Source organism: Leucopleurus acutus, assembly GCF_964270905.1.
Source record: "Leucopleurus acutus genome assembly, chromosome: 2".
In the NCBI taxonomy this organism is placed as follows: domain Eukaryota; kingdom Metazoa; phylum Chordata; class Mammalia; order Artiodactyla; family Delphinidae; genus Leucopleurus; species Leucopleurus acutus.
In genome coordinates this window covers 164,853,170-164,872,147 of record NC_139143.1, presented here as the reverse complement: position 1 = coordinate 164,872,147, position 18,978 = coordinate 164,853,170, and the positions used below count along the sequence as shown (strand labels likewise).

Here is an 18,978-nt window from a genome sequence, read left to right as displayed (position 1 = left end):
CAGAAGGAATTGTACTTACCTACCAATGGAAGAAAAACATTTTCTATTACCTTAAGTTAATAATAATGCAAAGTGATTTGACATGTTTGGTAGATGTCTTACACAGTCTTGCAAAAGTGAATAGACTATGTTTCTTAGTTATATTCTTGAATTCCTGTTTGAATGTAGTTGTTTTAGGACTCTGTGTTTCTTTAATAATAAAAATCAAGAAAAGTTATTTGAGAACAAGTTCCAAAGGATGTGTGGAAGCTCAATTTGAATGAGGTGGATAAAAGTTGTGGATTCAAAGTACTAAAATATGTAATGCCATTAGGTTTTCAGTTTAGTATTTCTTTAATCCCTTGGGAAATGTTTTTATTGTTATATAGATTTTCTCACTTGTAGATTTTTGTCTTGAAGAAGATAAAATGCTGTTCTGTCTAGAGGGCATGAATTATAAACATGGAAAAGGTTTTTCTACTTTATTGTCGCTTAACTTTTAGCTAGTGCTGCTCTGGAGTGGCCATTATAACTTTTTTCCTAGTATTTATTGCTGTTGACTGGCATTGGGACTTATAAAAATGTGCAAGATTATTTTGATTTTTGTTTTAGAATTTAATTTCTCTGACAGTGATGGAAAGCCCTGAGGGAAAACTGTAAAGGAGGCAAGAAACAACGTTTTTCTTCTAAACAAAGACTTGAAAGTAAAGCGGGAAAAAGAACATCTATGAAACCCTTAAACATAATTCGATTAACATGATGAAGACTTTAAAAAATTATCCTTGATTTCATCACCCTGATATAACCACTCTTTAAAGTTTTAAACCAATTTCCAAGCTAATAAATGTATTAATTAAAAAAAAATTTTTAATGAAGTTATTTAGGAAAGTGGTTAAAATGAATGAAACAGTTTCTAAGTGCTACGTTTTCTCTTTCAGAGAATTTTATGTAATAGGTTGATAATTTAGAATTAATTTATATTCTCCAGTGGGAACATTGCATTTGTTTGGTTCTGTAGGCCTGGTCTGAAAGTATGCAAAGAGGCCAGAGGCCCTGTAAAGGGGACATTTCCAGGAAAAGTTCTATGTTGTATATGGAAAAACCCTGGCTCGAGATAGAATTCTTGCCAAATTGTCATAAACTGTTAGATTCTAATTGAATACTACATTGCTTTATATCACAACCATCTTTTTTCACACTGGTTTCCATAGTCTTAAAATAATTGAGGGTCTACCTGAAAGATGAATTAAATATTATATTTCGTTAATCTAAAAAATTTTTTTCCTCTTATAATACTTAAAACTAGGATCTTAAGTAATTTATGTGTGGTTTGGTTTTCTTTTGTTTTAATGGATGGGAGGAAAAGGCAAGTGATCTGTTTTCAGGAAGGTAAAGCTAAAAAGATAATTTATTTAAGAATAGTATTCTTTCCAAACCTGTTTAGTCTCGGTTTGTTGTGATGAACAGCATTCACCAGACATTCCTGCTTCTAATTCAGTTGTCTAGGATACTCAATAGACCCTCATTCTTGGCTCATTAACAAAACAGATGTGAGAAAGAATATTGTGTGGTTTTTCAACCATAGTGGTTATGCTGTTAGGATACATGAACAGCCTTTCTGTATTTGGAGTTTCTATAGTTTTCTGCCATTATCTGTGTTTTTAATATTAATGATTTTCTTTGGCTACCCATTGCTTTAAAAAAAAAAAAGACTACTGAGATTTAGCAAAATCTTGTTACACAACTGATGCTTTCTCTTATATCTTAAATGTGGGCTCTCTGTGGTTTGGTTGCAATAAATTATGTACATTAGTCTGGAATGTTAGTTTAATGAAATAATCTGTAAGAATTCTTGTTTTAAATCAGCCAGTTATTCCTCTGTTGTTTCTAAATTATCAGGTTCTTGAGAAATCAGAAGATATCTGTAGGATATAGTCATGGGATATTTTTATATTCTTCATTTTTGCAAGAAAGTGTTCTCGGTTGTAGGCTTACATAATACAATTTTTGAGTCATTACCAATATTTGATATTTTAACTGATTGCTAAATCTAACAACAGAAGTTCATTAATATATCTCTGAATTTTAAAAAAGGTTGAAGAATAGATTGCAAAATAGGCTTATATCTTAGCAGTGAAGTCCTTTTTTTTGTTTGTTTGAAGAAACTTATAGCTTCTAAATTAGGACTTGCTCTCTGGGTATTTAACATAAAAGTGGCATTCTCTAAAATTACTCAAAATTTTTCTAAATTTTTGCTTGGGTGATCAAAGTTTTTCAAAAGCTACCCAAACTTTAATTATAAAATAAATCTCAAGGCATTTCCATAGTGCGTGGGCTACTTGTTTTCCAGGGGGAAAAATGGCTTTGAAACAATGGTTCCCCATAGTGCATCTGAGAAATTTAACCCCCAACAGTCTGAATGTTCTAGAGTGATTATTTAGCTACAGTGAATATAATAAATGTAATCTGATATAAGTGCATTGTGTTTGTACAGGTTCACTGAATGAATACGTAGACTTAGTAGATAAGAAGTTACTGAAATCTCATGCTGATGTTTACTAGTTAGCCTTGTGGAGTTAACTAGTAAACAGAGGCATTTAATTATGTCAAATTTTGAGGTCAACACATTTATTTTTTCAAAACAAAAATAAAAATTTTTTCCTGCTTGTAAAAATGCATGTTTATTATTTTTAAAAAAGCAAACAGTATAGGAAAGTCTAAAATAGAAATGACAATAATATGATCCCATTCTCCAGATAAAACCATTGCAAATTTTTCTTGTATATCTTCTCAAACGTCCATCCATCTGTCATCATATAGTTTTTAACCTGCTTTTTCTACTCAATATTGTATCATGGATATTTTTCCTTATCATTACTTATATCTATGTAGCAATATAGCAACATAATAATTTTTACTGAGTACATAGCATTTAAATTTTTTATTTTATTTATTTATTTTTTTGCTGCACTGCATGGCTTGTGGGATCTTAGTTCTCAGAGCAGGGATTGAACCCAGGCCCTTGGCAGTGAAAGCACGAAGTTCTAACCACTGGACTGCCAGGGAATTCCCGCATTTAATTTTATATTATTAATTAGTGTCATTGATGGTGGATTAGATTTCTTTCCAGTTTTTTATAAAATTATAACTAAAACTTTGGTAATTATCCTAATATATACATCTTTGTATAGTGATCCAGTGATTGCTTTAGGATAAATTCCTAGAAGTAGAATGGTTGAAACGAGGTATCCCATGAATATCAAAGCAAAAGTTCCCAGTGAAAATCCACAATTTGGTAATAGGCTATAGTAGTGCTGTAGTTGATTCTTATTTATTCATTGCTTATTTTCATCAATCACATTTACTATAGACTGTAATTTAGCTTTGGACTCACTAGTACATGTTAGATTGTTAGGTCAGTGAACAACACGCACATATGCTTTGAAAATGTATGGTTTTTTGTTTGAAGTTTAACATGGTTAGTTGTTATTAGCCAGTACTTGCTGTAGCTACTGAAAGAAAAGTTTGAAGTAGAAATGCCAGATAGTGCTTTTTATTTCTGTGTAATTACATTTTCAACTCTAGTGGGCAATATATGTATTTGTTAAATAACTAAAATATGCCTCTCTGGAAGTATAATTTGTTGTATTGACAGAATTATTTCTTCCAGTAATTTACATTAAAATATTTTGTATACTTAAATTTGATGATTTTATGGTCAGTTACAGTAGAGTTCTGTTACATTGCTTATTCATGAAACAGAATTTTGGTTTTTACCAGTTTGTATAAAAAGCATGAGGGAAAATAACAATAATGGAGAAGAAAATCGTCAGTGTAATATAGTGTAGAAAGCATGGGTTTTGGAAACAAATCCTGGCTCTCAAATTAACATGGTAACGATGTGTCGTTGTAGGTTCATCGATTGTAACAAATGTACCACTCTGGTGTGGGGATGTTGATATTCGGGGAGGCTGTGCATATGTGGGGGCAGGAGGCATATGGGCAATCTCTACCTTCTGCTCAGTTTTGCTGTGAACCCACAACTGCTCTAAAAAATAAAGTCTATTAAAAAAAATTAATTGTGACTTTGGGCAGTGCTTTTAATCTTCCTTAATCTTAGTTTCCTTATCTGTATAATGGTATAGTAAAGAGATTCAGTATGCAAAGGAAATGACATTCCTCTCTTCCTAATTTTTAAGACATTTTATTATAGAAAATTGAGGATGTATATGCAGAACTGTATAATAAACTCCCATGTACCCATCGCCCATGTCCAGTCATGTCCGTTCTACTTTCCCCTCCCCTGTATTTTTTGAAGCATATTCTAGACATAATAATATTTTATTTATAAATATCTACTAAGTACATCTATAAGAGATATGGGGGACTTCCCTGGTGGTCCAGTGGTTAAGACTCCATGCTTTCACTGCAGGGGGAGCGGGTTCAATCTCTGGTTGGGGAACCTTGCAAGGCGAAGCCAAAAAAAAAAAAGTTATGGACTCTTTAAATAAGCCACAGTACCATTATCACAGCATAAAATAATAGTATAACCCTTTATATCAAATATTCAGTCAGTATTCAAATTTCAGCTTGTCTCAGATATTATTCTTTTTTTTTTTAAACAATTTGCCTCTTTAAAATTTATTTCATTTTTGAGTCAGGATCCAGATAAGTTTCCCACATTGTGAATGATTGATATGTCTTTTAAGTGCCTCTTAATTTGTAAGTTTTCTATCCTCTTTCCCCCTACTATTTATGGATTGTTTGTCCTTTTAGACTTTCTCACAGTCTGGATTTTGCTGGTTCCATCTTCATGGTGTAATTTAACGTGTTTCTCTAAATTTACTGTAAACTGCTAGGACCAAAAAGCTTGATCAGATTCAAGGCATGTGGGATCTTAGTTCCCCATCCAACCAGGGATCGAACCCCCATCCCGTGCAGTGGAAGTGTGGAGTCTTAACCACAGGACCACCAGGGAAGTCCCCTCAGGGTATTCTCCCCCCCCCCCCCCCCGGTATGCGGGCCTCTCACTGTTGTGGCCTCTCCCATTGTGGAGGACAGGCTCCAGACGCGCAGACTCAGCGGCCATGGCTCACGGGCCCAGCCGCTCCGCGGCATGTGGGATCCTCCCGGACAGGGGCACGAACCCGTGTTCCCGGCATCGGCAGGCGGACTCTCAGCCACTGCGCCACCAGGGAAGCCCAGGGTATTCTTTTTGAACTTACTGCAGTCAGGTTTTTGTCCCTAGAACTTCACTGAAATTGCTTTTATCAAAGTCAACAAAGAATTTGTTAAACCCAGTAGTCAGTTCCCAAATCTTAATTTTATTTGTCTCTTCAACTTCATTTGATTACTTTGCTTCCTTCTGGACATTCCTTTTCCACTTGGCTTCCTGGCCACCACATTCTCCAGATCCTCCTCCAACCTTATTGGCTATCACTTTTCTGCTTCCTTGCTGTTTCATCTTCATCTCCCCAATCTCTAAACATTGGGAGTTTCCCAGAGCTTATTAGTATTCTTCTGTATCCTGCCACAGTCAGGGTGATCTCCTCTGGTCCAGTGGTTTCAAATATCACTAATATGCCAAGGGCACTCATAGCTACATTTCCAGCCTGGACCTCTCCCTTGAACTCCACACCCATCTAACTGCCTACTAGATGCCTACTTGTACAGAAACCTTGACGTTAACATGTCCTAAAAATCCTCTTGATTTCTTCTCAGAGCTTTCTATTATTCCTGAGTCTTTCCTGTCTCAGTAAGTGCATTTCCAATTCTTTTAGTTGCTTAGACCAAAAAGCTTTGAGAGCTCTTTTCTCTCATACCCCACACCTAATCCATTAGCAGTTCCCGTTGGGTCTACCATCTAAATATTTTCCACACTGACCTCATTCCCATAGCTGCTACCACCCCTGCCCTAGCCAACATTATCTTTTGCGTGGAAAGTCGACTAGCCTACTAACTGGTCTCCCTGCTTGTACTTTTACATATAATTTTTCATACAGCAGCTAGAGTGATTGTTTAAAAAAAGTTTGTCAGATCATAATGCTTCTTGATTCAGAACCCTTTGTTGGTTTCTCATGTCTCAGAATAAAATCCAAAGACCTCATCATGGCTTGCAAATCCTATAAGATCTGATCTCCCAGCATCTTTCTGACCTCATCTCCTACCGTTCTCTCTGCTCCAGGCACAGTGGTCTCCTTGCTGTTCATCAAACACCAAGCAAACTTCTGCTTTTTCCTTTATACTTGGTTTTTCCTTGCCTGGAATGCTCTTTCAGCTGTCTACATGACTTTTTCTTTCACTTCTGTTTTATGCCTACTTGTCACCTTTTCAAAGAGGTCTTCTTTGACAAACCTATCTAATATGGCTAACTACCTCTCCCCCCACACACACATTTTCTATCCCCGTAACCTATCTTATTTTTTAAAAATAAATTTATTTATTTATTTTTATTTTTGGCTGCATTGGGTCTTTGTTGCTGTGCGTGGGCTAAGCGGCGAGTGGGGGCTACTCTTCATTACGGTGCCCGTGCTTCTCATTGGGTGGCTTCTCTTGTTGAAGAGCACGGGCTCTAGGTGCACGGGCTTCAGTAGTTATGGCTTGCGGGCTCTAGAGCTCAGGCTCAGTAGTTGTGGTGCACAGGCTTAGTTGCTCCGCGGCATGTGGATCTTCCCAGAGCAGGGCTCGAACCCGTGTCCCCTGCATTGGCAGGTGGATTCTTAACCACTGCGCCACCAGGGAAACCCTAACCTATCTTATTGTTTTATAGCAGTTATTACTACCTAATTGGCAAAAAAGAAATACAATATAATCTGCCCCACACCCCTATAAAACCTTCATGAGGACCAGGTCTTTATTGTTATTATTAAAATTATTCACTTGAACAATGTTTCGCACTTAGGATACAGTAAATATTTGTGGTTTTTGTTTGCTTGTTTGTTTGTTTTTTGTGATACGCGGGCCTCTCACTGTTGTGGCCTCTCCCGTTGCGGAGCACAGGCTCCGGACGCGCAGGCTCAGCGGCCATGGCTCACAGGCCCAGCCGCTTCGCGGCATGTGGGATCTTCGCGGACCGGGGCACAAACCCGCGCGTCCCCTGCATCGGCCAGCGGACTCTCAACCACTGCGGCACCAGGGAAGCCCTACAGTAAATATTTGAACACATTTACGAGTCAATGAATGGATGACTTAATGAATGATAGATTTTCAGCACGTGTCAGTTTGTAGTAGTATAGTGTACTGATTAAAAGCCCAGGCTCTGAAATCAGACTGCCTGTTTGCAAATCGTAGCTTTGCCACTTTCTGTGAACATGTTTTTTAATCTCCTTGTGCTTCAGTTTCCTCAGTATAGTATAGTACCTGCCTCAAAAGTTATGTTGTAAGAAATCACCAAATGTATATCAGATACATAATACTCAATACATGTTAGCTGTTATTGTTGTTGTAATTTTGGGTTATCCCCGAGTATATTGTGAACTACTTAAGCAAAGTAACTGACTTATTAATTAATCCATGTATCTATAAAACCTCGAACATAATAATTGTTCAATAAATAGAATAGATAAATGACTTTTTATGTTTTTGATTTTTAAAAAATTGTCTATGGGGGCAGTGAATTTCAGAAGAGAATGGGGGTTATAGAAAAATAAAACATTATTAAGCCAATCTTGATAGTCATCACATGTAAATAAAACAGCAGAAAGTTATTTTTTTAAACACATAAAAGGTTTTTTAAAATTTTAATGCCTAATGCTAGAGAGGGCATAGGAGAGAAATCTGGTGATAGTAATGCATTTATATGCCAGTTTGGTAGTAAATACCAAGAGTCAGAAACATGTTTCTGTTCCTATCCTTTGACCTGGTAGGTCTCTTTCTGAAATTTATCTGAAGGAAAAAATTCTATATGCCACTTTCCCTCTGTAGCTCCCCCAAATAAAACAGTAGGTGCTTGATGCAGAGAAATTCACTTAGCATAGTTGTGTGAAATGTTGTAGCTGTTTATTTATATTAATATTTATTGAAGAGCTACTACTTTTTTTAATGGCTTCTGTGCCAGGCACATCTAGAATGTATAGGTCATTTTATCTAATTTTTAAATTAAGGTAACTGAATGTACCTCAACATAAGAGAGGCCATATATGACAAAGCCCACGGCTAGTATCCTCCTCAGTGGTGAAAAGCTGAAAGCTTTTCCTCTGAGATCAGGAGCAAGACAAGAAGCCTCCTCTCAACACTTTTATTCAAATAGTGCTGGAAGTCCTAGCCAGAACAGTTAGGCAGGAAAAAGAAAGAAAAGGCATCTGAATTGGAATGGAAGGAGTAAAATTGTCTCTATTTGCAGATGACATGCTATTATATATAGAAAACCCTAAAGACTGCATGAAAAACTATTAGAAGTAATAAATGAATTTAGTAGAGTTGCGGGATACAAAATCAATATACAAAATCTGTTGCATTTCTGGACTTCCCTGGTGGTCCAGTGGTTAAGAATCCGCCTTCCAGTGCAGAGGACGCAGGTTTGATCCCTGGTCGGGGAACTAAGATCCCACATACCGTGGGGCACCTGAGCCCGCACGCCGCAACTACTGAGTCCGTGTGCTCTAGAGCCCACGTGCCACAACTAGAGAGCCCACGTGCTGCAACTACTGAGTCCATATGCTCTGGAGCCTGTGTGCCACAACTAGAGAAGCCCATGCAACACAACGAAAGATCCCACATGCCTCAATGAAAGATCCCACATGCCTCAACAAAGATCCTGCGTGCCACAACTAAGACCCGATGCAGCCAAATAAATAAATAAATTTATAACAAAAAAGCCAAAATCTACTGCATTTCTATACACTAACAACTAAATATCAAAAAGATAAATTTTTTAAAAGTCCCATTTATGGTAGCATCAAAAACAATAAAATGCTTATGAATAAATTTAACCAAGAAAGTCAAAGATCTAGGGGCTTCCCTGGTGGCGCAGTGGTTGAGAGTCCGCCTGCCAATGCAGGGGACACGGGTTCGTGCCCCGGTCCGGGAAGATCCCACATGCCGCGGAGCGGCTGGGCCCATGAGCCACGGCCAATAAGCCCGTGCGTCCAGAGCCTGTGCTCCGCAATGGGAGAGGCCACAACAGTGAGAGGCCTGCAGACGGCCAAAAAAAAAAAAGAAAAAGAAAGTCAAAGATCTACACATTGAAAACTATAAGACATTGATGAAAGCAATCAAAGAAGACACAAATATGTGGAAAGATATCCTGTGCTCATGGATTGGAAGAATTAATATTGTTTAAATGTCCACACTACCCAAAGTGATCTACAGATTCAGTGCAGTCCCTATCAAAATTGCAATGGCAAAAAAAAAAAGAAAAAAATTGCAATGGCATTTTCTACAGAAATAGAAAAAAAATCCTAAAATTTATGTGGAACCACAAAAGACCCCCAATAGCTAAAGCAGTCTTGAGAAAGATGAACAAAGAAAACTTCCTGATTTCAAACTATATTATAAAGTTATGTCAAAACAGTGTGGTATTGGCATAAAAATAGGCACATAGATCAATCTGAGCCCAGAAATAAACCCATGCATGTATGGTCAGTTAGTTTTTGACAAAGGAGCAAAGACTATACATGGGGAAAGGATAGTCTCTTTAATAAATGGTGTTGGGTAAACTGGATAGCCATATGCAAAAGAATGAAACTAGACCCCAACTTATACCATATATAGAAATTAAAATGGATCAAAGACTTTAACAGAAGACCTGAAACCATAAAACTCCTAGAAGAAAACAGCACGTGAGCTCCTTGACATTGGTCTTGGCAATGATTTTTAAAATTTAATAGCAAAAGCAAAGGCAACAAAAGCAAAAATAAAGAGGTGAGACTCCATCAAACTAAAAAGCTTCTGCTCAGCAAAGGAAACCATTGACAAAATTAAAAGGAAACTTATAGAATGGGAGAAAATATTTGCAAACCACATACCTGATAGAGGGTTAGTATCCAAAATATACAAGAAACTCTTACAACTCAGTAGCAAAAGAACCAACTCAGTTAAAAAATGGGCAAAGGGCGGAGCAGCTAAGCCTTTGCACCACAACTACTGAGCCTGTGCTCTAGGGCCCGCGAACCACAATTACTGAGCCCGCGTGCCGCAACTACTAAAGCCCACGTGCCTAGAGCCTGAGCTCTGCAACAAGAGAAGCCACTGCAATGAGAAGCCCGCTCACCGCAACGAAGAGTAGCCCCCGCTCACCGCAACGAAGAGTAACCCCCGCTCGCAGCAACTAGAGAAAGCCCGCACAGCAACGAGGACCCAACAATGAAGACCCAATGCAGCCATAAATAAATAGTTAGATAGATAAATTTATTAAAAAAATAAAATGGGCAAAGGACCTGAATAGACATTTTTCCAAAGAAGACATACAAATGGCCAACTGGTACATAAAAGGTGCTCAGCATCACTAGTCATCATGGAAATGCAAATCAAAACCACAGTGAGATATAACCTCATACCTGTTAGGATGACTTTTATCAAAAAGACAGGATGATAAATGCTGTTGTGAGTGTGGAGAAAAGAGAAGCCTTATACACTGTTGGTGGGAACATAAACTGGTATGGCCACAATGGAAAACTGTGTGGAGGTTCCTCAAGAAATTAAAAATAGAGCTACCATATGTTCCTTTACCAGGGGGGAAGGGTGGAGGGGAGAGATAGATTGGGAGTTTGGGATTGACATGTACACACTGCTGTAATTAAAATAGATAACCAACAAGGACCTACTGTATAGCACAGGGAACTCTGCGCAATATTCTGTAATAACCTAGATGGGGAAAGAATTTGAAAGAAATAGACACATGTATATGTATAACTGAATCACTTTACTGTTCACGTGAAGCTAACACAACATTGTTAATCAACTATACTCCAATATTTAAAAAAAAAAAAAAGAATAGGGCTGCCATATATTCCAGCAATCCCACTTCTGGGTATATATCCGAAGGAAACGAAACCATTATCTCGAAGAGATATCTGTACTCTAATGTTCATTGCAGCATTCACAATAGCCAGGGTATGGAGACTGTCTTAAGTATCCATCAGCGGATGAATGAATCAAGAAAATGTGATGTGTGTATACACACACACACACACACACACACACACGTATACACATAGTGGAATATTACTTAGCCTTAAAAAAAGAAGGGAATCCTGTTATTTCTGACAATATGGATGAGCCTGGAGGGCACTATGCTAAGTATAATAAGACAAAGACAAATACTACATGGTATCACTTATATGTGGAATCTAAAAATAAAAAGTCAGACTCAGAAACAGTAGAAAAATGGTTGCCAGGGAGTGGGGGAAATTGGGAAAAGTTGGTACAAGGGTACAAACTTTGAGCTATAAAATAAATAAGGTCTGAGGATCTAATGTATAACATAGTGACTATAGTTGATAATACTCTGTTGTATAATTGAAATTTGCTGAGAGAGTAGAACTTAAATGTTCTAAGTCCCCCCTCATCCCCCAAAAAAGGTGAATATGTGGAGTGATGAATGAGTTAATTAACTTGATGGGGAGAATCTTTTCACAGTGCACAGGTATGTCAAATCATTGTGTTGTGCAGTCTAAATATCATTTTAAAAAATACACTACCAAATGTAAAATACATAGCTAGTGGGAAGCAGCCGCATAGCACAGGGAGATCAGCTCTGTGCTTTGTGACCACCTAGAGGGGTGGGATAGGGAGGGTGGGAGGGAGACGCAAGAGGGAGGAGATATGGGGATATATGTGTACATATAGCTGATTCACTTTGTTATAAAGCAGAAACTAACACACCATTGTAAAGCAGTTATACTCCAATAAAGGTGTTAAAAAAAAAAAGATCCCACATATAAGTGAAAATAATAATAATAGGCAACTGAGTCTTAGAGGCTGTGACTTTCCCCTGGTCATTAGATCTGGAATTTGAACTCAGGTTTGAGACCATACTTCAGTTGAAGTAATTAATATAATTACTCCTTTTATCAGTTAAGAGTTTTAGTTGCAAATAACAGCAATCCAACAGAAACCAATTTAAGCAAAAGGGGTTTATTGGCTCATGGAACGCAAGGCAGGTTGAATAGAAGGCAATAGGAAGAACCGGTTTGCAGCTGAGCTTGCATCTGGAGCAGGTGGAACTAGTAACTGATGGTATCAGACTACTCCATCTCTTATTTTGATTTCTCTCTATTTGTAGCTCTCTACTTGTAGCTTCCATTTTCTCTCACTGTTGATTGGCTTTTTCTACACATCAGAACACCTGATCTCCAACAGCTATTATATCTCACAGCTTTAGTCCCTGAAGAGGAAATACCTGATTGTTGTTTAGGTCCCAAGTTAAAACAAAAAAAGTCCCAGGGAAAAGGCTTATTACTTTCTCTTGGTTCTGGTGTCCATCCCTAGATGAGTCAGTTGTGGTGTCAAATTCACGTAAGAATATATCAATTGCTGGTATTCATGTAGTACGTGAGAGAGTGTGTAGTTTTCAAGAGAATAGCCAGTAGGTGGAGGAAAAGGGTGGGGTTGTGTTTAGCATACAATCCTGTGAATATCCACTACAACTGCTTATGTTTCACTATTTATAATAGTGAAACATTGGAAGCAAGCTAAATATTCTTGAGTGGAACCTGGTCAGTTTTACTTCATCAACTTAATGTATTATTACATAACCATTAAAATTATGAATATGAAGACCTTAGTAATACAGATATGCTTATGAGGCTATGTTAAGTGGGAACAGAATATAACATTTTATATACAATGTGTTTGCTACTGTGAAACTTGAAAATGTAATGGAAGGGATTCAGATTACTCAAACAAATTTATGAGGTAGCGTGACAGAGGGTCACTGTGCTCCACAGTCTGGTCCCTAGCTTTGCAGATCCTGATGCTTGGTTTTGCCAGGCATCCAGAGCTGATCATCACCTTGAGGGACCGATTGATGCTAACCAAGTTCACAAGAAACTAATATATAAGTCATAATGCCAATTTAATTATTTACAAAGAAAAATACTATTTCCAGAGCATAAAGAAGATTCATGTTGACTAGTCAGCGACTTATCTCCCTCCGGCCATCTATATGGGTATACAGACAGTAATCAGAAGGTTGCTTTGTAATCGTGGAATCAGAACAAGGGACTTAATATGATGTGCTCTTTAGTATTAGGGATAGAAATATGAGTCACTCATAAACTCTGTCCTCAGGTCACTCAATTTGTAAGAAAATGCAGGTAGTTAAATAGCTATAGAATTTTCTCCGTGTGGAGTAGACAGATTATTTTATTAGGCTCAGATCTTCCACTAAAGAAAACTAAAAAATCTGGGTAAGATGGAACAAAATGCCTTCTGAAGAGGATGGAATAATTAAGAATAGGTTACTGAAAATCAGACATTCTGTATCACAACCACTAGTTGGGAGACTATTTCCCTTTATTTTATTTTTATAAATGTATTTTATTTATTTTTGGGCTGCGTTGGGTCTTCTTTGCTGCGCATGGGCTTTCTCTAGTTGTGGCGAGCAGGGGCTACTCTTTGTGCGAGCTTCTCATTGCGGTGGCTTCCGTTGTTGAGGAGCACGGGCTCTAGGCACGTGGGCTTCAGTAGTTGTGACACGTGGGCTCTGTAGTTGTGGCGCACGGGCTTAGTTGTTCGGAGGCATGTGGGATCTTCCCAGACCAGGGATCAAACCCGTGTCCCCTGCATTGGCAGGGAGGGGGATTCTTAACCACTGCGCCACCAGAGAAGTACCCCCTGAGTTAATTTTTGAAAAAAGTTTTAGGTCTGTGTCCAGATTCTTTTTTTTTTCCCCCTTTAGCATGTGAATATCCATCCACTTATCAGCACCATTGCTTGAAAAGACTCCTTTTTCCGTTGAATTGCCTTTGCTCCTTTGTCAAAGATCAGTTGACTTGTGGTTCAATTTTGGGCCTGTGTATTCCTCTGATGTATTTTTCTATTCTTTGACAAAAACCCACACTGTCGCGATTATTGTAGCCTTATACATTAGCACCAAAAAAAGAAAAGAAAGAAATACTTAGGTATAAATCTAACAAAATATGTACGAGATCTATGTGAGGAAAACTACAAAACTCTGGTTTAAAAAAATCAAAGAAATCAAAGAAAATCTAAATAAATAGAGATATTTTATTATACATGGATAGGAAGACTCAGTATAAAGATGTCAGCTTTTCTCAACTTGATTTATATACTTAGCACAATTCCAAGCAAAATCCCAGCAAGTTATTTTGTGGATATTGACAAACTGATTGTAAAGTTTATAGGGAAAGGCAAAATACCCAGAACAGCTACATGATATTAAAGGAGATTAAAGTCAGAGAACTGACTGACAGTACCTGATTTCAAAACTTACTGTAAAATATCATAATCGAGACAGTGTATTATTGACAAAAGGATAAACAAATATATCAATGGAACACAATAGAGAGCACAGCAGAATGGGTTCCAATCTCAGTTCTGCTACTTACTAGCTATGAAATTTTAGGCAAATCATTTCAGTTTTCCTCATCTATAAAATCATTATGAAGTTTGGGGTTCCATTTGTTTATTTTTGCTTTTATTTCTATTGCCTTGGGAAACGTTGGTATGATTTATAATCAAACTTATAATGTTTTGCACAGCAAAGGAAACCATAAACAAAATGAAAAGGCATCCTACGGACTGGGAGAAAAATATTTACAAGTGATGCGACCGACAGGGCTTAATTTCCAAAATGTACAAACAGCTCCTACAATTCAATGACAAAAAAACCCATTAAAAAAGGTGGGCAGAAGACCTAAATAGACATTTCTACAAAGAAGACATAAAGATGGCCAACAGGAACATGAAAAGATGTTCCACATCGCTAATTATTAGAAAAATGAAAATCAAAACTACAGTGAGAGGGCTTCCCTGGTGGCGCAGTGGTTGAGAGTCCGCCTGCCGATGCAGGGGACACGGGTTCATGCCCCGGTCCGGGAAGATCCCACATGCCGCAGAGCGGCTGGGCCCGTGAGCCATGGCCACTGGGCCTGCACGTCCGGAGCCTGTGCTCCGCAACAGGAGAGGCCACAACAGTAAGAGGCCCACATACCGCAAAAAAAAAAAAAAAAAACCTACAGTGAGGTATCACCTCACACCAGTCAGAATGACCATCATCAAATTTACAAATAATAAATGCTGGAGGGTGTGTGGAGAAAAAGGAACCCTCCTACACTGTTGGTGGGAATGTAAATTGGTACAGTTACTATGGAAAACAGTATGGAGGTTCCTCAAAAAACTAAAAATAGGGTTGTCATATGATCCAGCAATCCCACTCCTGGGCATAAACCCAGACAAAACTGTAATTCGAAAAGATATATGCAACCCTATGTTCATAGCAGCACTATTTACAATAGCCAAGACATGGAAACAGCCTAAATGTCCATCAACATGACATGATCCTATACATAGAGAACCCTAAAGATGCTACCAGAAAACTACTAGAGCTAATCAATGAATTTGGTAAAGTGGCAGGATACAAAATTAATGCACAGAAATCTCTGGCATTCCTATATACTAATGATGAAAAATCTGAAAGTGAAATCAAGAAAACACTCCCATTTACCATTGCAACAAAAAGAATAAAATATCTAGGAATAAACCTACCTAAGGAGACAAAAGATCTGTATGCAGAAAATTATAAGACACTGATGAAAGAAATTAAAGATGATACAAATAGATGGAGAGATATACCATGTTCTTGGATTGGAAGAATCAACATTGTGAAAATGACTCTACTACCGAAAGCAATCTATAGATTCAATGCAATCCCTATCAAACTACCACTGGCATTTTTCACAGAACTAGAACAAAAAATTTTGCAATTTGTATGGAAACACAAAAGACCCCGAATAGCCAAAGCAATCTTGAGAACGAAAGAAGGAACTGGAGGAATCAGGCTCCCAGACTTCAGACTATACTACAAAGCTACAGTTATCAAGACGGTATGGTACTGGCACAAAAACAGAAAGATAGATCAATGGAACAGGATAGAAAGCCCAGAGATAAACCCACGCACATATGGTCACCTTATCTTTGACAAAGGAGGCAGAAATGTACAGTGGAGAAAGGACAGCCTATTCAATAAGTGGTGCTGGGAAAACTGGACAGCTACATGTAAAAGTATGAAATTAGATCACTCCCTAACACCGTACACAAAAATAAGCTCAAAATGGATTAAAGACCTAAATGTAAGGCCAGAAACTATCAAACTCTTAGAGGAAAACATAGGCAGAACACTCTATGACATAAATCACAGCAAGGTCCTTTTTGACCCACCTCCTAGAGAAATGGAAATAAAAAGAAGAGTAAACAAATGGGACCTAATGAAACTTAAAAGCTTTTGCGCAGCAAAGGAAACCATAAAGAAGACCAAAAGACAACCCTCAGAATGGGAGAAAATATTTGCAAATGAAGCAACTGACAAAGGATTGATCTCCAAAATTTATAAGCAGCTCATGCAGCTTAATAACAAAAAAACAAACAACCCAATCCAAAAATGGGCAGAAGACCTAAATAGACATTTCTCCAAAGAAGATATACAGAGTGCCAACAAACACATGAAAGAATGCTCAACATCACTAATCATGAGAGAAATGCAAATCAAAACTACAATGAGATATCATCTCACACCAGTCAGAATGGCCATCATCAAAAAATCTAGAAACAATAAATGCTGGAGAGGGTGTGGAGAAAAGGGAACCCTCTTACACTGTTGGTGGGAATGTAAATTGATACAGCCACTGTGGAGAACAGTATGGAGGTTCCTTAAAAAGCTACAAATAGAACTACCATATGACCCAGCAATCCCACTACTGGGCATATACCCTGAGAAAACCATAATTCAAAAAGAGTCATGTACCAAAATGTTCATTGCAGCTCTATTTACAATAGCCCAGAGATGGAAACAACCTAAGTGTCCATCATCGGATGAATGGATAAAGAAGATGTGGCACATATATACAATGGAATATTACTCAGCCATAAAAAGAGACGAAATTGAGCTATTTGTAATGAGGTGGATAGACCTAGAGTCTGTCATACAGAGTGAAGTAAGTCAGAAAGAGAGAGACAAATACCGTATGCTAACACATATATATGGAATTTAAAAAAAAAAAATGTCATGAAAAACCTAGGGGTGAAACAGGAATAAAGACACAGACTTACTAGAGAATGGACTTGAGGCTATGGGGAGGGGGAAGGGTAAACGGTGACAAAGCGATAAAGAGGCATGGACATATATACACTACCAAACGTAAGGTAGATAGCTAGTGGGAAGCAGCCGCATAGCACAGGGAGATCAGCTCGGTGCTTTGTGACCGCCTGGAGGGGTGGGATAGGGAGGGTGGGAGGGAGGGAGACGCAAGCGGGAAGAGATATGGGAATATATGTATATATGTAACTGATTCATTTTGTTGTGAAGCTGAAACTAACATACCATTGTAAAGCAATTATACTCCAATAAAGATGTTAAAAAAAAAAAAAAATGTCCATCAACAGATGAATGGATAAAGAAAATGTGGTATATGTACACAATGGAATATTACTCAGCCATTAAAAAGAATGAAATAATGCCATTTGCAACAACATGGATGGACCTAGAGATTATCATACTAAGCAAAGTAAGTCAGAAAGAGAAAGACATACTATATGATATCACTTATATGTGGAATCTAAAATACAACACAAATGAACATATCTATGAAAGAGAAACAGACTACAGACAGAGAGAACAAATTTGTGGTTGCCAAGGGAGAGGCTGGGTTGGGGAGGGAAGGACTTGGAGTTTGGGATTAGCAGATGTAAACTATTATATATCGGATGGATAAACAACAAGGTCCTACTGTATAGCACAGGGAACTATATTCAATATCCTGTGGTAAACCACATTGGAAAAGAATATGAAAAAGAATGTATATGTATAACTGAGTCACTTTGCTGTACAGCAGAAATTAAACACAACAATGTAAATCAACTATACTTCAATAGTAAAAAAAAAATTATTGCAAGGTTTGGTAAGAGCTTGATAAATTTTATCTGTTGTTCATGTTCTGATTTTATCCTGACAGGATTCATAAGAAAGAGGCAGGTTAGGTATTATTTCCATTTTATAGATCAGGAAATAGAATTTCAGGGCTATTACTATTTAACAAAGGTCAAGTGGTTAGATAAATGGCAGAGCCAGAATTATGACCTAGTCTAGAATTACTCATTATTACCTGTCTCAGTTTAGTATAGCAGGAAAGATTATGCCCTCAGAAAAGATCTTACAAATATATGAAAACAAAATTTAAAAATAAGTGATGCAGGTGGCACTTTAATGTACTTTCATCCACAGTGAAGAAAAGTTGTTAATTATCTTTTTTCCTATTCTCTGGAAGAATTTGTTAAAGATTAGTATTATTTCTTTCCTTAAATGTTTGGTATAATTCTCTAGTGAAGCCATCTGGATCTGGAATTATTTAGTGTGTGCATGTGTGTGAATATTTTTAATTGTGGATTTAATTTTTTCAGATAGTTACAGGACTTTTCAGATATTTTAAATGTAAATTCATTTAGATAATATTTACTAACTGAATTTATTGTTTGAATTTTGTTTAACAAAGCTACAACATTTTGAGCTTCAAAAACTTAATGTTAGATATCACCTAGGATTTGTTTTTTTCTTAACTGTGATAAAATATATATAACATTAAATTTGCTGTCTTAGCAATTTTTAAGTGTACAATTTAGTAGTATTTAAGTACATTCACATTGTTGTGCAACCAATCGCCAGAACTCTTTTCATTTTGCAAAACTGAAACTATACTCATTAAGCAACAACTCCTTTTTCTACCTTTTCCCCCAGCCCCTGGCAACTGCCCTTCTGCTTTGTCTCTGTGAATATGACTACTCTAGGTATTAGGTGGAATCATACAGTGTCTTTTTGTGACTGGC

The 18,978-nt window shown here is 37.4% G+C and overlaps 1 protein-coding gene across 1 annotated transcript in view; it reads left to right on the top strand.

Moving 5' to 3' along the window:
• LOC309958664 (protein argonaute-3) overlaps nt 1–18,978 on the top strand; it is a 128,049-nt gene that overhangs the window by 13,361 nt on the left and 95,710 nt on the right. The window lies entirely within an intron of this gene.